We start from the raw sequence: 16,963 nt of genomic DNA on the forward strand, positions 1-16,963 counted from the left end.
GCAAGTCTTGAAGGGGGAAGGTAATTACAGACTGAATAGATCAGAAAAGGCTTCCTGGAAGAAGTGACATTTGAGTTTGGTAAAGAGTGGGAAGTAATTCAACATAGTAAGTGGTGGTAACATGACAGGAATAGGGAATGATGTCTATGGATGTGTTTATTCTCTACTCTATCACTCACTACCTGTGTGACCATAGACAAGTCAATTGTTGACAATTGTTGACATACGATAAGATAATTCTTAGTATTTTTTGTACCATGCATTTTTAGCAGTCTGATGAAACCTAGAGATTCCTCAGAGTAAGTATACATACACACATATATACATGTATGTAATATGTATATAGTATACAGATATATACATAGTATATAGTACACAGTATACTCAATATACATAGTAGATGTGTGTGTTCATACATATTCCATAATGGAGGAAATGCTAAATATCAGTTAGAGATTAAGGAAAATAAATATATATTTTCTCCTTCCAAGTTCATGAGCCCCTGAAGTTTGTCAAAGATCCCCAGGGGTATCTGAACTTCAGAAAAAAATCCCTCAGTTTAAATGATGATTTGGAAAGGAGGAAAGCATGGGAAGACCAATGGGGAAGCTAATTATGTGTAAATTAAAGTCACTGACATAATGAGCTTAGTATCCTGGCTTTAGCTCTTTCCAAGGTTGGGGGCAACTGGGAGTTCAGGATGAAATAGTTAGAGAGGAAATAGAGGAATAACCACAGACACCTTGGGGCCATCTAGCACAAAGGCAAGTGCCCTGTAGACCTTAACATGACCCTGGATTAGCAGTAAGAGGTCAAGGGATGTTCAGTGAACTCAATTTCAGGAATCAGGGGCATGGATAACACACTTTACAAAGATTTCCATCCCAAATGACTGGCATTAAGGAGCTTCCACACTTAATGGAATAATTTTCAGTTAGCAAGATGTCACTTCTGTGGATGACCTTTTCCCCTTCTCCCAGAAAATGCCTGAAAAATGGAATATTATTGAATTGTGGAAGGCTCAGGGATATGAACAGTTTGGGGGAAGGAATTCCCAGAGGGCCTTGGCATGCAGAATAGGGCTAAGATGGAGACAAATGACCATTTAGGCTGATAATGGAGGAGTCAAAACATATTTGCCCAGGCAATCAAATGGGCCTTCTTGAAAGGATCTGAGAATTGGCTTGTCTGAGTTGCTCCTGGTAAGGCTACTTTTCAGAAGGAAATACTCAGAGCCAGGGTGGATGGCTTGGCCAACCATCGCCTTACAAGAATATACATTCCCATATTTTATACTGCAAGGGTCCCATATGCCATTGAACAGGAGCATACTGATAGAATAGGGAATGGGTCAGAAGATGTTAATTAAGCATGTGACTTAGTCATATCTCTCAACCTTTCTATGTTCTCAGTGCCCAAGATATCAGGTCTCTTAATGTATAACCTGGCATGCAAGGCTTCCCAGAGTCTTGTATGACTTGGTAGAATGCAAAACCCACCAGGGAAAGTCATTCAGCAACTGTGGAAGTCTATCCCCTAAAGATGTAGAAAGGTCAGTACTTGAGGAATCTACTAACCAACAGCAATGGAGATGGAGAAGGTTCAGAAGACTGAGATGAATCTCTATCGAAAATGAGTCAAAGTGGATAAAACACTGGCTCTGGATTTAGGAGGACCTGAGTTCAAATCCGGCCTCAGACGCTTGACACTTACTAGCTGTGTGACCTTGGACAAGTCACTTAACCCTCATTTCCTTGCCAAAAGGCATAAAAAAAAGAAAATGAATCAAGCCTCCTGGGCTCAGCCACCCCCTCATCATGGACTAGGAGGCAGTTCTGGAGTAGGTTGTCGTAAGTCAATGTCCAGTAAGTACAGTGTTCCTTTTTGAAACTGACCAGGAAATTATCAGCCAGCTCTTGTACTCCAATTTCCTTTTCCAAGGCCAGCTAGTACTTAACCTGGTGGCTATTATGATCCACACAGCAAAGCAATGCGTGTGAGCCCCTCTGTTCTTCCAAATACTTCATCTCGCTGATGGTTTAATAGTCTATAGACTCCCCCTGAATGTCTGGAAAGAGAACCCATCTGTTCTCAGCTCTCCAGCTCCTAAGGAAGCAGCAGCCAAGAGGTGGAAAGTCTGAGCCCAGCAGCCTCTTGCCAACATGAGATTGGACTCTGGTTGATGGAGAATTTACTGGGCAATGGGGCCAAGGCCATTTCCCCTCCTTTACTGTGTCATAAAAATGGCATCGAATTTTTCAAGAAACACCTTTCATAGTCCGGAGACTTGGTTGTGATTAGCAGATAATCTCATAAAGTCATACAGTCTTTTCAAGCTCACAAGCCCAGTTGCCAGCCTGGGCTTGGGGGAAGAAGGAGATTCCCAGCAAAGTGGACCTTTCCCGGCAGCCCAGAGCTCACCCAGGCTCAGGGATTTTCTCTTTTTCGGAGAGCAGGGGATTTAGAAGGGCTCTTATATTCCTGGGTTGAAATCCTCTCTTGGGCAGCCATTTTGAATTTCCCAGAAATGGGCTTCCATTTCCCCTCTCTGACTCGTTTCCTTGAGATTGCTGTAGACTGTCAGAGCTGGAAGGAGTCTTAGAACACAGAACATCAAGAGTATCCCACTTAGAATGAGTGATATGAGACATTAAGAACAGCAAGGCACAGCTAGGTGGATAAGAGCATGAGCTTTGGAGTCTGATTGTCTTGAGATCAAGTACAGCCTCAGACACTCACTAGCAGTGTGATCACGGGCAGATCACTTAAACTTCATTTGCCTAAGTTTGCTCAACTGTAAAATGGGAGAAATCATAGTTCTCAGGGTGATAGTGAAAATAAAATGAGATATTTATAAAGCACTTTGCAAACCTTAAATTGCTATGTAAATTTTATTTATCACCATCATTGTCCTCATTGTCATCTACACCTGGATAAAAGATACTGGGTTCAAATTCCTGCTCTGCCACTGATTGCCTGTGTTCTTGGTATCTGAGCCTCATTTTCTTCATTTGTAAAATGAGGAAGTTGGACTAGATGGCTCCCAAGCTCCCTTACAAGATCTAGGTCAATGATTCTATGACCAAGAAAATCACCTACTTCGAAAGTCTCATTATAGAAGAGAAAACTGAACCCCACAGAACAGAAATGACTTAGAGAGGGGTTAGCAGCAGAGCTGAGACTAGAAGCCAGACCCCTGATTTCCCAAACTGAGATATTCCCATTGGGTCTCACTACTCTTCCTATAGAGCCTTTTCTTGACTCCCTTGGTCAAGCATTTCTTATATCAACCCCCCCCACCACCACCACCACCAAGTAAACACTTGGGGACTTTGAAGTGTTAGGTCTGAGCTTTCTAGTATGGGAGCCCCCAAATAGGGAAGGGTCTGGGAAGTCTTGCCTGTCCTCCCTCTGCATGGACACTCCCTGAGGGGCTGTGTAGGCTGCTGCTGACACCACCACCACAGCCTCTGCTGCTGCTGCTGTTGCTGCCCCCACCACTGCTGCTGTTGGCTGGCAGTTTTCTCAGCCCAGCGGAATCTGCCTAAATTGAAATCATCTGGCCTCACTGGCAGGCATCAGACCTGCAGCTCCTTTTTCCAGACTGAGCAACCAGAGACCATAGCCCCAGCCCATGTGGGTGGCCAGCTTTCTCCTCTTCTGGGCAGAGCCTGCTTCTCACCTGCAAGACTCCCTAGGGAATTTGAGGTAAATGAAATTTTTGGTTAACTGAGAGTTAAGAAAAAAAAAAAGCCCTCTTTTTGCCTTAGCCCTTGTCAGAAGTCTTTGTAGAAACGTTTTGGGTTTAGTGCCCTTAACTGACCTTTGGGTTGATGACTGAAGATTCTGCTGGCCTTGGGGGCATCATTCTGAACATCTGTTCTCTTGGCATTAGGCTGTGCATAGAGATAGAGGTCATCTAGCCGCCTGGTTGGAATATGTATTGATAGGGGCTCACAGGCCTTGGGGTCTGGCTCTATGACTTGCTGTTAAACCTGGGACAAATTGCTTCTACTCTCTGCACTTCAGTTTCTTTCCTTAGGCTGTAGTCTATGACTCTTCAAATTGAAGGCTTTGGGATGAATGGAAAGGCTAGCAAGAATATAGAAGATGGACCATTTCCAATACAACCAGATGAATCTGTTCAGTGAAACAACGGTTTGGATTGAGCTGAAACTGACAAACAGCTTGACTGACTTGACCAAATTGTCCATTTGCTTTGTGGTTGGGCAGATGAAGTTGTCGTTCTGAGACAGTGATGGGGCATGGTGGAAAGAGCACTGGCCTGGATTCAGTAAGATGCGTTCACATTTGTCTTCTGATACTAGCCGTGTGACCACGATCAAGGTATTTCCTCATTTATAAAATGAGGATGATAACAGCACCTACTGTGCAAGGTTGTTGTGAGGACCAGATGAAACAATAGGAGACAACTTTTGTAATAGCACTTATCACAGTGCCTGACACATAGCAGGTACTTAATAATGCTTATTCCCTCCGTCGCTCCCTCCTTTTTCTTTCTTTCTTTCTTTCTTTCTTTCTTTCTTTCTTTCTTTCTTTCTTTCTTTCTTTCTCTCTCTCTCTCTCTCTCTCTCTCTCTCTCTCTCTCTCTTTCTTTCTTTCTTTCTTTCTTTCTTTCTTTCTTCTTTCCTTCTTTTTGTCATTCCTTCCTTCCTTCCTTCCTTCCTTCCTTCCTTCCTTCCTTCCTTCCTTCCTTCCTTCCTTCCTTCCTTCCTTCCTTCCTTCCTTCCTTCCTTCCTTAATTTCCTGACACATTTCATCTTTGCACATGCTCTGGCAAGAAATAAAAAGAGAAGATATTGGTAGAATCTTAGATCTGGACTGCTATCTCTGAGAGTAAGAATCCAGACAAGTGGCTATCCAAATAATAGCCTCTGTTTAAAGACCTCTAGTGATATGAAGATTCTGACCTCCTGAGTCAGCCCATTCTGCTTTTGGACAACTTTTTTGTTAGGAAGTTTATCCATCCATTAAATTGAAATATTCCACTCTATATTTTCACTGAATTAAAAAATATATTGTAGGGGCAACTAGGTGGCACAGTGGATAGAGCACTGGCTCTGGGGTCAGGAGGACCTGAGTTCAAATCCAGCCTCAGACACTTAAGACTTACTAGCTGTGTGACCCTGGGCAAGTCACTTAACCCCAATTGCCTCACAGATATATATATATATATATATATATATATATATCTATATATATATATATATATATATCTTGTAACCAATTAGAAAGAAGGAAAAAACACTCTCAATAAATCCTCTGCCTTGGGAGGAAAATCTGTGCACTTAAAATCAGCAACACAATGAGAGAACACTTTGTGATATCCGTGCTGTATGGTAACAGGTTGGGGGAGGGGGGACAGCTAGGTGGTGCAGTGGATAAAGCACTGACCCTGGATTCAGGAGGACCTGAATTCAAATCCAGCCTCAGGCACTTGACACTTACTAGCTGTGTGACCTTGGGCAAATCACTTAACCCTCATTGCCCTGCAAAAAAAAAAAAAGAAGAAGAAGAAGACAAAGAAAAAAAATATTAAGTTTTAAAAAAAGGAACAGGTAGGGGACTGTTCTCTAAGGACTCTTGTCTTTGCTATTTTGGAAGGAGACCTTCCCCAGTTCTATGACAAGCATTCATTCAAATTACCATCTTCTCCCTTCTCCACCCAATTCTCAAATATAAATGGCATTGTAAATGGAATTTCCTCATCAGGAATTCCCCGTGCTGATGACCGGTTGGATCTCCCCTACCCCAATATGATACCAGCATATAACAGGTTCCTATCTTCTCTTCTTTGTCCAGCTACAGCTTATTCAGAACCCTGGCAAAAAAACCCAAACCAAAAGACAAAAGACAAAACAAAAAACCAAAACTACATCAAGGTTTACTATAATGAAAGACCCTGGGACTGGTAATCAAGCACCCTGTATTTTAGGCCTGTCACTAATTGATCATAGGGACCCCTAGCATCACCTTTCTATAAAGTAGAGATAATAGTATTTTCCTTGCTGTCTCCCATGTTTATTCTGTATGTCCAATGAAGGAGAGGAAAAAAATGTTGGATTTGAAGTCCAAGGACCCGAAGGTTGAATCTTGGTTCTGCCACTCACATGACTCTGGGACCTTCAAACAGTCTCTGGACCGGCTACTGTGCTCTCATCCAGCTCTTAATGTGTGTCCTATGATACTCCAGATAGCCAACGCCCATACAAATGACAGCGGGATGCCCATACTGTGTTCAGCAGAAGGGCCTAGGAAGATACATAAAAGACATATATGGCTGGAAAAGGAAGTGATCCAGGGATGTTCGCTTGGTACCTTTGAGATAATAAAACTCTAAACAAGAGATGAGTTTGAGGAGTTTCCTAGTCACGTTGGCCATTGGATAGGAGATTGGAGAGTTAAAACAGGCTTTGTTCTCTATCAGGCAGGTGAGTGCTAGGGGAGATTTGGGGGGAGACCAGGTGGGGAAGGGTTCTGAGCTGCCATGCTTGGTCTCGGGTGGTTCTCGCTGGGCCAGGGTGGCTGGCGAAAAGAAGGGTAGATTTGGAGTCTGGGAACCTGAGTTCCATCTTCAACCCTGCCTGTGTGACTTAAAGCAAGTCACTCAACTTCTCTGGGCCTCAGTTTCCTCATCTGTAAAATCAGGGAGTTGGACAAGATGACCATGAGAGTCCTTTCCCACTCTAAATCCGGGGTCCTGTGAGATGAAAGCAAGCCCCACCCCTTATATCCCTGACAGAGTCCTCAGGTTGTTTGAGGCCTTCCACAGATGATTGGACAGTGATGTGGTGCCCCCTGATGGCTGCCTAAGGTCAGTACCTTGGGTTGGGGGGCAAAGAGTTTTCAGAGATATTGATGGGTGATAGAAAGGAAAGGGAGCCTATTTTTTTTTCCAATGCAACAAACATTTATTTTATTTTTTCCAGTTTCCTGTAAGGGCAGTTTTTAACATTCATTTTCATAAGATTTAGAGTTCCAAAATTTTCTTCCTCCCTCCCTTTCCTTCCCCCTCCACAAGAGAGCAACCAATTTGATATAGGTTATATATATATACAATCCACAAGTGCTCTTTTTATATTTCTCTCTATGGGAGTGGATAGTATGCTTCATCATTAGTCCCTTGGGATTGTCTTGGATGATTGTATTACTGAGAGTAGTTAAGTCATTCACAATTGCTCATCGAACAATACTGCTGTCACTATGCACAATGTCCTCCCAGTTCTGCTCACTTCACTATACATCAGTTCATATGAGTGGAAAGGGAGCCTATTGATGCCCTGCAGGCCCTCATTTGGGCAATTTTAAAATGTGACTGAGATTACAGGAGGGAAAAGCAGAAATAATCGAATCTAGTTCTTTGGATCAAATTTTCAGATAAACATGGAAAAACTGGAGGAGGATGAGCAGGGTGAATCAGGGTTGGAAAGTGAAAGAAATAGGGGCATTTAGCCTGATGGAGAGGTGTCACAGGAGGCACAGCATCACCATCTTCCAGGATTTGAAGGGCTATCAAGGAGAAGCATTTGCTAATGTTTTCCTTAATGTGCTGGAGAGAACTAGGAGAAATTCAGGGAAGCCACCGGGAGGCAGATTTTGACTTAGACCATGGAAGAATTTTCTAGCATTTAGAGGTATCTGAAATTGAAATAGCTGTCTCTTTAGGTACTGAACTCCTCCATCACAGGTTATATGCTAGCAGAGGCTGGATGTAACTCTGTCAGGGAAGTCCCACTAAGATCATTTGGTCTAATATTATAGAGGGGTTCTTTGGGGGATTGTGGAAGGAATTTATTGATGAGAATTGTTCCTAGGAAAGGAGGTGAGGAAAGAAGGAAGGCCTGACCTACTACACCTGGCTTCACTAGGGTTCCTGGCCTCTATAAATACTGATAGGATCCATGCCAACAACCTGGAGGGAGGAAAGCATCCCCTGAAATCACTTTCTGCCATTGTCACTGATAGCCAGTCAGTGAAGAAAGGCTATCGTGTCTTCATTGGTTATGCTGGTGCTGATTGACAGATTAGCTACCCAGTGACAGGGGACATAAGGACACTTGACTTGATCTCTTTCTTCTCTCTCCTCCCTGGGTTTCATTTAAGAATTAGATTGCAGGCAGTAGTTCCTGCTTGAAGAGTCTAGCTACCATTGTGGAAATGCAAGGCATTCACCCACAAGCTGGACCAACATTTTTTAATGTGTATTCCCCGGGGGGTAGGGACATTTTCATTTTTGTCTTTTTGTCTCCTGAGTCTGGCATAGTGCCCAGCATATGGCAGGTATATAATAAATATTTGTTGACTTGAATTTCATTACATATCTATGGTGTATTAGGCACTATGCTATTTGCTGGGGAGCCAAAGATAAAAACTAACTGCATAGGCCCTTTACTCAGGGACTTCATAGCCTACTGAGGCATTTTGATGGAGAGAACTTGGCTTTTGACAGTCTCCCTTACCATCTTACAATAACTGAGTGGGACGGGTTGGGGGAAAGGGGAATTTCAAGCTAAGCCTAGATTTTTCCAAATGAAATAGTATGCTGAATGAAGGAGATGTAACTTCTCTGGGAGAGGATTGCTAGATGTGGAAAGAGAGGAGATAGTTTCAAATTCTGGTTTTCTTAAATGTGATTTATGTGTACTTATGTGTAATCCTGGATGATCAATGGATCATCAAACATTTATTAACCACTTACTGTGTACCAGACATTGTCCTAGGCAATGGGCATACATAGTAAAAAAATGAAATTCTCCTTGTTCTCAAGAAGTTTATATGTTGTTAGTGTGCAAGGGGAGGAAGACAGAACGTATATGTTTGTGTGTGAAAAGATCATTTTGGAAGACAGTTATGAGCAGCTGGGAGTATCGTGAAGGAATAAAGACATTTGAAACATAGGGGACATACTGTGTAAAGGCACCAAGATGGGAAGTGGAATATTATATGTGAAGAGTAGCATGCTGGTGAATGTTTAACAACTGGTTCTTTGTAAAAGAAAATACACTAGGCACACTTTTAAGTTTAATTTGCATTTTTAACATTTTTCTCCATCATCTTATTAAGTCTAGACAATCGACAAACAATAAATTATGTCCTGGTTTGTAGTATTTGATGATTTCTGAGGTGTAAGTGCTAATACTGAAGATTTAACAACCAGCTCTGGCCAGCTGTTTTGAGCTGGCTTCAACACACTCTCTATATGTGAAGAACAACAAGAAGACCAATTTGGTTAGACTATAGAATGGATGAAGGAGAGTAATGTGTAATAATCCTGGAAAGGTTGTGATGCATTTAAATGCCAAACAGAGGAATGTCTAATTGATTCTAGAAAAAATAATGAACCATCAGATCTTATTTGGTAGGGGAGTAATATTATCCTTTAGGAAGATGGGTGGGTTTGGGGGGAGGGGAAGATGAATTTTTATTTAAAAAATGTTGAGTTGACAAGTGAGTGACCAAGCTTCTTTAAGCCTCAGTTTTCTCATCTATAAGATGAACTTGTGGAATGAAATTTTTTATCTGGGGTCCCTTCCAGTTCTGAATTTCTGATCTTGAGAACTTAAAATTCTTAGTGGCTAGACTGGAGTCATGTAAGGAGGTCCCTTATGGTTGAAAGAACTAAGGGGTTTTGTCTCAGCCTCTGCACTCAGGTCTTCTGACAAAGACATGGAGGGACTATTTACTTCTGAAAAAATGGTTTGCTCTTAAACCAAGAAGAAAGGGACCTAATAACATAATTACAATTACAACACAAAGGGAAGATGAGGAAACACCTCCCCACAAAATAAAGCCTTCTGAAATAACAGCAGAAGGCTATGTGAAGGACCTAATTTATTCCTTTCATTGCACCCAGCCCAGTCTCATGACTTGTGTGAATGACCCTGACAGCATCTAATTCACATATTTTGGCTATGGTGGCTTCTATCTTCTCCCCTCTGATTGGCATCCCAGTTTGATTCCTCCCACACTCGTTTTTATTTAGAATTTTATTTTCAAGATTACCTGTAAAAACAAACGTTAACATCTATTTTTAAAACTCTGTGTTCCAAATTCTCTTCCTCTATCCCTCCCCACCCCCTTTTAAGAACTCAAGCAATTCAATTTAAGTTATACATCCACACTTGTTTTAACAGGGAGAATTTTTTTTCCAGACCTAGAAGGAGAAAGAGTAACTGTTGCGGGGGGAGTGAGATGCAGCCTTACACAGCTGGGTGGACTTCTCTGCTGAGGAAAGGTGGATATGTCCACTTGTGAGCATCTCCTTTACAAAGTTTCCGTGAGATAAAGATACAACTGGAACTCACCCCACTTCAGTATGAGGGGATCATTGAAACTAACTATCTCTAGTGACATGGATGTGATAAAAAGGGTGGAATAGGATGGAGAAGAAAACAAAAGAGTGTCAGTGTAGGGTGGAGGGGTTCATACAAAACTATTTGGAACTAAAAAGGAAGGGGAGAAGGCAGGAAGGTCAAGAGAAAAAAGGTTAGGTGTAAGCCTGTCTCTTAGGCAGAAAAACTATGAGTGAGACTCATAAGTAAATGAGGGGAAAATCAGTTAAAAATCTAGAAAAGGAATCATACAACAAGTAAATATTATGCAATAATACTCATTTTGAACTCAAATGCTAAACCATATATCATAATAAATTCTGTGGAATTACAGAAATAACAGAGTAATATCAGAGTAATATCCTGAATAGTTCAGAAGAAAAATAAAAGGTTTAAGAAAAGAAGTATCAGAAGAAAGAAGAATGAGAATTAGGGAAAAATTTGAGGCAAAAAGAAGAGCTCTTAAAGAAAAAAATCAGTAAGATAAATAAGAAGGTAGATCATTTAGAAGACATGGAGAATCTCTCCAAAAAATATGTTCCAAAAAAGAAAATAGAAGATTTGGAACTCTAAAATGCAGAGGAAGAAAGTTGGACAGAATAGAATCAAAAGTCAAGAATACAAAAAGAAAATGAATTCCATACAAATCAAAATGATTGACCTTGAAGTAGGAGGGAGAGCTAAAAAGGTAACTACAAAGAAATAGATAATAACAATGCAAGTAAGCTTACAGAATTTAGGATTGGGTAATAGGAGTGGGGAGACTCTGTCATAGGAGACTGGGATCAAATTAATGTAAGCAAAATAATCATAGGGACCTGACAAGACAGGAAGAAAAAAAAGGGAGGGATAAATGCAGCACAAAGTAAATAAATGGAAGAAAATAAAGGATTAGAATCTTAAATGTTAATGGATTAAAGTACCAAAGAAAAATGAAAGAGGACATATATCAGATTGCTTGCCGTCTTGTGGAGGAGGGAGGGAAGGGAGGGAAGGAGAAAAATTTGTAACTCAAAATCTTACAAAAATGAATGTTGAAAACTCTCTTTATATGTAATTGTAAAGAATTAAAATACTATTAAGAACAAAACAAAAATGAAAGAGAATAAGAAATCAAAGCCCAACAGTTTGCATAATACTAGAAGACCATTTTAAAAATAAAGATACATACAGACTAAAAATGAAAATCTGGGGGCAGCTAGGTGGTGCAGTGGGTAGAGCACTGGCCCTGGAGTCAGTAGTACCTGAGTTCAAATCTGGCCTCAGACATTTGACACTTATTAGCTGTGTGACCCTGGGCAAGTCACTTCACCCCAATTGACCCACCACAAAAAAAAAATCTGGAACAAAAGTTAATTTAGGTGTCAGGAAATTCCATAAAAAGTAAGAAATAATATAATGATTTGAAATAAAGGAACATTGCAAACTCACAATGTCAATGAAGAGGGAAGTAATATTTTCACAGACGTAAATAAGGAAATAATATTATTAAATACATATTTCTGATTGCATCTAAGTTCTCAAAGGAAAAATGAACTAAATTTAAAGAAATACTCATATATGTATATTCACACACATACACACATATAAATAAACACAAACATTATCTAGCTAGCTGTATTAATAACCTAATAATCCTAAAAGACTGCTATGTATGTTTTTAATGTTCTTCCAGTAGTGGATGAATCTAACAAAGGTGAATAAAAAGAAAAATATAGCTGAACAGATTGTTGGAAAATATAGACTTGAAAGAATTATGGTACCTTCTAAATAGAAATATTAAGGAATATGCATATTTTCAATATCAATGTCATCTTTACAAAAACTGATAATGTACTAGGAATAAATGTAAGAAGGAATAAATGCAAGAATAAATTTTTTAAAAGCAGAAATATAAAACATGTCATTACAGACCATAATTCAATAAAAAATAGGAATGAATATAGTGAACATAAGGAAAAGATGCAGACTTAAACTAAGACTAAATAATGACACCTTGTATAACAAATGGAGTCAAAGAAAAAAAATTACTACAGTATATTAAAGAGAATGACAATAATGAAACAACATATCCAGGCTTGTAGGATAAAGTCAGATAGTCATAAGTGGAAAAAAGTATGTCTCTAAAAACATATATTAGCAATAGAAAAAGGGAGGATTGATGAATTGAGCAAGTAGTCTGAAAACTAGAAATAACCAAATTAACAAACCTCCCCATAGTGCAAAGTAATAAATATTGGAAAGTAATGGAGAACAGGAAGACTACTGGAATGAGAAACAAAAGGACTATTTAAAAAAAATAACAAAAATGATAAACCACTAACTGCTTTATTCAAAATAGAGAGAACATCAAATTATCAGAATAAAAAATTAGTTGAGTGCACTCCTAATGAACAGAGAAAAAAATATAAAGAATTATAATGAATTGAAAGTAGATGCAAACATCACTTTCCTTTGCTTGTATTGTAGAACATTAGGCACTGGAGAAATGGTAAAGCTCTGACATTCATGAGGGAATAGGATCCTTTCATCAACTGGAATAGTCCCTTACATTTGGGAGGGTGGGAGGGAGATGATTTGATGTTAGGAGATCAGTCGTTTAAGTCTGGCTCTGCCAATGAAGTATAATGAAAGGATATTGAATTTGGAGTCAGAAAACCCAGTTTTATAACTGATTCTGGTATATTTTTGTGACTTTGGGCAAATTGCTTAATTTCTCTGGGCCTTGATTTCCTTCTTTGTAAAAGAGGATGTAGGACTATATTATCTCTAAAGGATTTTCCAGCTCTGAGTTTCTGAAATTCTATAATTTATGAACTCTCTGGCCATGGGCAAATAAGTTCTCTTCCTTGGATCTTACATACAATCGAAGTGGTAATACGCTGTTATGGTTGAGTTGGCTGCTCAGTGATACTGACCGAAGGTTACTAAGAACTTTTAAGGGGGGACGTTGGGAGGGTAGAGAACATGAATTTGGTTTTTGACTCATCTGCATTTGGGGGGGGGCACAAAAAATTCTGCTTTACACTCCCTGGGTTTCTTCTTAGCTTTACATAGTTGAATTCTATAGAGTTCACCACTCTCATACGTGTATGTAGGCTAGGGATTATACAACTCTAGAGTTTGGGAATTGTTAATGGTGATCCTTTTCCAGTCAAGAGAAGAGTTTTCCTTTTTCCTGACCCATTTATCTGACTCTGCCTAATTGCCAATTCTTTGAAGCTAATATTTGTATGAAAGTCAATTTGCATTACATTTGTAACAACACAGAATGACTGTTAGATCTACTGTAAAGCTTTTTAAACTCTGAGTCCCAACCCCATGTGGGACTGCATAACTGAATGCGGGGGGTCGTGAAAAATCTGGCAACAGTAAGAGGTTATGTATACCTGTTTTATATACCTATATACATGGAGTTATATAAAAATTTCTCAGGAGAAAAGGGGTTGTGAGTGGAAAAAGTTTAAGAAGCCCTGATCTAGTGGGTGCACAGCTAGGGCACACATCTTCTTCCACTAAGGGATGCTAGCTCTATGTTCATATGTATAGACATACATTCAATCCTAGATGACCCTGGCCCATAAAGAGAGAGTGTTGTTTATTGGGTTGTTCCCCCCCCCCAACATCTATGGATCATTGTGACCTCATCTTAGAGCTCTGGGGAAAAGTACTTAAAAACTTAAGTTTGCCTCTCCTTAGTGTGTCCCCAAAAGGGGTAGTAGAAAGGTATGCCACATTTAGCATAAATCAGTTATGGGACAGCTACAGTCAAGATAAATACTCAAAACAGAAAAAAAAAAACCTTAAAAAGTGTACATTTAAAAAGTCTTAAATAGGAAGAAATAATTCATTACTTCACCTTTAACACTTGAAATATCAAAACATGAAACATTTTATGGTACCATCGAATTGACATTTCACTGTTATTTCATTGTTGTCCTGTCTATACAACTCCTTTGTCCCTGATAAAAACTACAATCACTGTAAAGGGTACCTCCCATAGTATAACCATCACTCAGTGAGTGACCCAGCAACTCCCAACCTCTCAAACTCAAGGTTGACTCCAAGGTTGGAAACATTCATCTCAGAATCATTATTCAATCACCTGGACCAGGAAAAAAAAGACAGAGCAGAAGAGATTAGGCAACATAATTTCTAGCTGCTGTGTATAGGCACATTGCTTATGGGTATGAACCAGAAAGGGGCAGAGAGATAGAGTTTCACATAACACATTCTGGAGAGATTTAAAACATGAGAAGAGGCTGGATCAAAAGAGAGTCTTTAAAGAGGGTTTTAAAAGAGCGAGAAGTTTATATTAATTCTGGAGTTAACAGGGAGCTGGTAGGGTTTGCTTAATAATTAGGTCACATGGTCATGCCTGTGCTTTAAGAAGATCATTTTGAGAGTTACTGGAGAATGAAGAGACTTAAGGGATGTAGGCCAGCCAAAGGCTATTGCAAGATGATGACTTAAACTATTCTATAAAGATCATGTTTATCATGACCATCAAGTTTTATGCAGTGAGTAGGGAAGTTCTATCTTGGGCCATCACATGCCATATACCAGTAGGCTGCTGTTGTTGCCAACATTTAAGGGTTCTAAGGAGGTATTCTACCTGATTTCTAAATGGGAGTTTTTATCAAGAGATGAGTGACACCCTTAAAAAATAAGTTGGATCTCCCAAAAGAAGGACGATTCCCATTGCTTCCTTGAAGAATCCTTAGGAGAATTGGCAACCTATCAGGCCTAGTTAGAGGCAGTCAGAATTATCTGACAGTATATGGTGGTTTGCTGCCCTGTACCAGCTTTTGTGGCTAGTTTGAGGAATAGCAGTTTAATCAGTGCCATAAAAGAAATCCACAAAATTTGGCCCAGGTCTCCTGGTTGCCTGCGGGTGGGCAGCGGGGTACATCCTTAGGTCCCACACCCTTTTCTTCTGCCAATTCACTCTGGCTAATGAAAGACATGTTCTGTGGGCTGTAGCTTGGTTGCCTTCTCATTCCACATTAATTTCTGGATTGTGACCCCAATGGAGGCAGTGCCAGGGAAGGAAAGACTTCTCTGTCTAGAGCTCCAGGAAGGGGAAGGGGCTCTGTGGGTTTTGGTTAAGACGTATTGTCCTGTGAGTGATACTCCTTCAGAACAGTTGGTCCTGAGATTGTTCCTGAGGGTTTACCTTCCCCCTCTTCTTTCTTCCTTTTCAAAATTCTCTGTTTTTCTTCCACCCTCACATTTTCAGGGCTCTTGGTTTTTTTCTTAGCACTAAAAACATTTTTCGGAAAATTTATTCATGTGAAGGATATTAATGGGTGAATATGTTTCCTCTGAGGAGGAGGAATTTTCAGGTTGAAAGTAGACCACAGAGAGAGGGCAATGTTTAAATCAAAAGAGACAGCAGTGTGTAGTAGAATGAGTCTTAGTTTTGAAGACAGAGGATCTAGATACAAATCTTACCTCACATACAAAGTACCTAGGTGACCTTGGACAACTCATTTAACTTCTCTGTGGCTCAGTTTCTTCACCTATAAAATAAAGGAGTTGGACTAGATGGCCTCTGAGATACCGTCTAATTCTCAATCCATGAGCCTATAATCATCTGAAAGGACAAGATAGAAGAATTTCAGTTGAAGGTGAACAGAATCATTAGAAGGCTAGAAATGATGTCATATAGGGATTGATCGAAAGAATCTTGGATGTGCTGCCATATTGTTATGGAAATGGAACTGGATTTGGATTTATGAGCCTTGGATTTGAACTGTTTTCTACATATGTGAACTTGGGCAAGTAATTTCCCCCTGTACTTTAAAAATATTTTTCTAATTAAATGTTAAAATAAATAAATTTTAACATTTATTTAAAAATCTTGAGTTCCAAACTCTCTCTCTGTCTTCCTCCCTCCCTCCCCCTCCTCCTTTATGGATGTGGTAAAGATTAATATAGGAAGTTTTAGCTGAATCATTTGAGAGATTGTGCATGCTACTGAAGTGGCTTTTGAAGGACCTCTCCTTTTGGGGAGGAACACGCGAGGAACTTCTGGGACGCCAACTGAAAAGTGAGGGCGGGAACGGAAGTTCGCTTTCTCTGGCTGTTAAGTTAGCCATTTAGATTTAGATATAGTATTCCTGTAAGTTTTCATTTTGGGATCTCTTTCAGGAGGTGATGGTTGAATCCTTTCAATTTCTATTTTATTCCCTGGTTCTAGGATATTAGGGCAGTTTGTCTTAACAATTTCTTGAAATACAGTATGTAGGCTCTTTTTCTGTTCATGGCTTTTATGTAGTCTAATAATTCTTAAATTATCTCTTCTCAATCTCTTTTACAGGTAAGTTGTTTTTTCAATGAAATATTCCACATTTTTTCCTATTTTTCTTTCTTTTAAATTTTGTTTGTTCCTTGATGTCTCATGGAGTCAATTAATTTCCACGTGCCCAGTTCTAATTTTTAAGGAATTCTTTTCTTCAGTGAGCTTTTGTACTGTCTTTTCCATTTGGCCAATTCTGCTTTTCCTCTTCAGTGAATTTTTGTACAGATTTTATCATTTGGTCTATTCTGTTTTTTAAAGACTTATTTTCTTCTGTATTTTTTTGTGCCCCCATTACCAAGTTTTTGAC

Source organism: Dromiciops gliroides, chromosome 6 (genome assembly GCF_019393635.1).
Source record: "Dromiciops gliroides isolate mDroGli1 chromosome 6, mDroGli1.pri, whole genome shotgun sequence".
Taxonomy (NCBI): domain Eukaryota; kingdom Metazoa; phylum Chordata; class Mammalia; order Microbiotheria; family Microbiotheriidae; genus Dromiciops; species Dromiciops gliroides.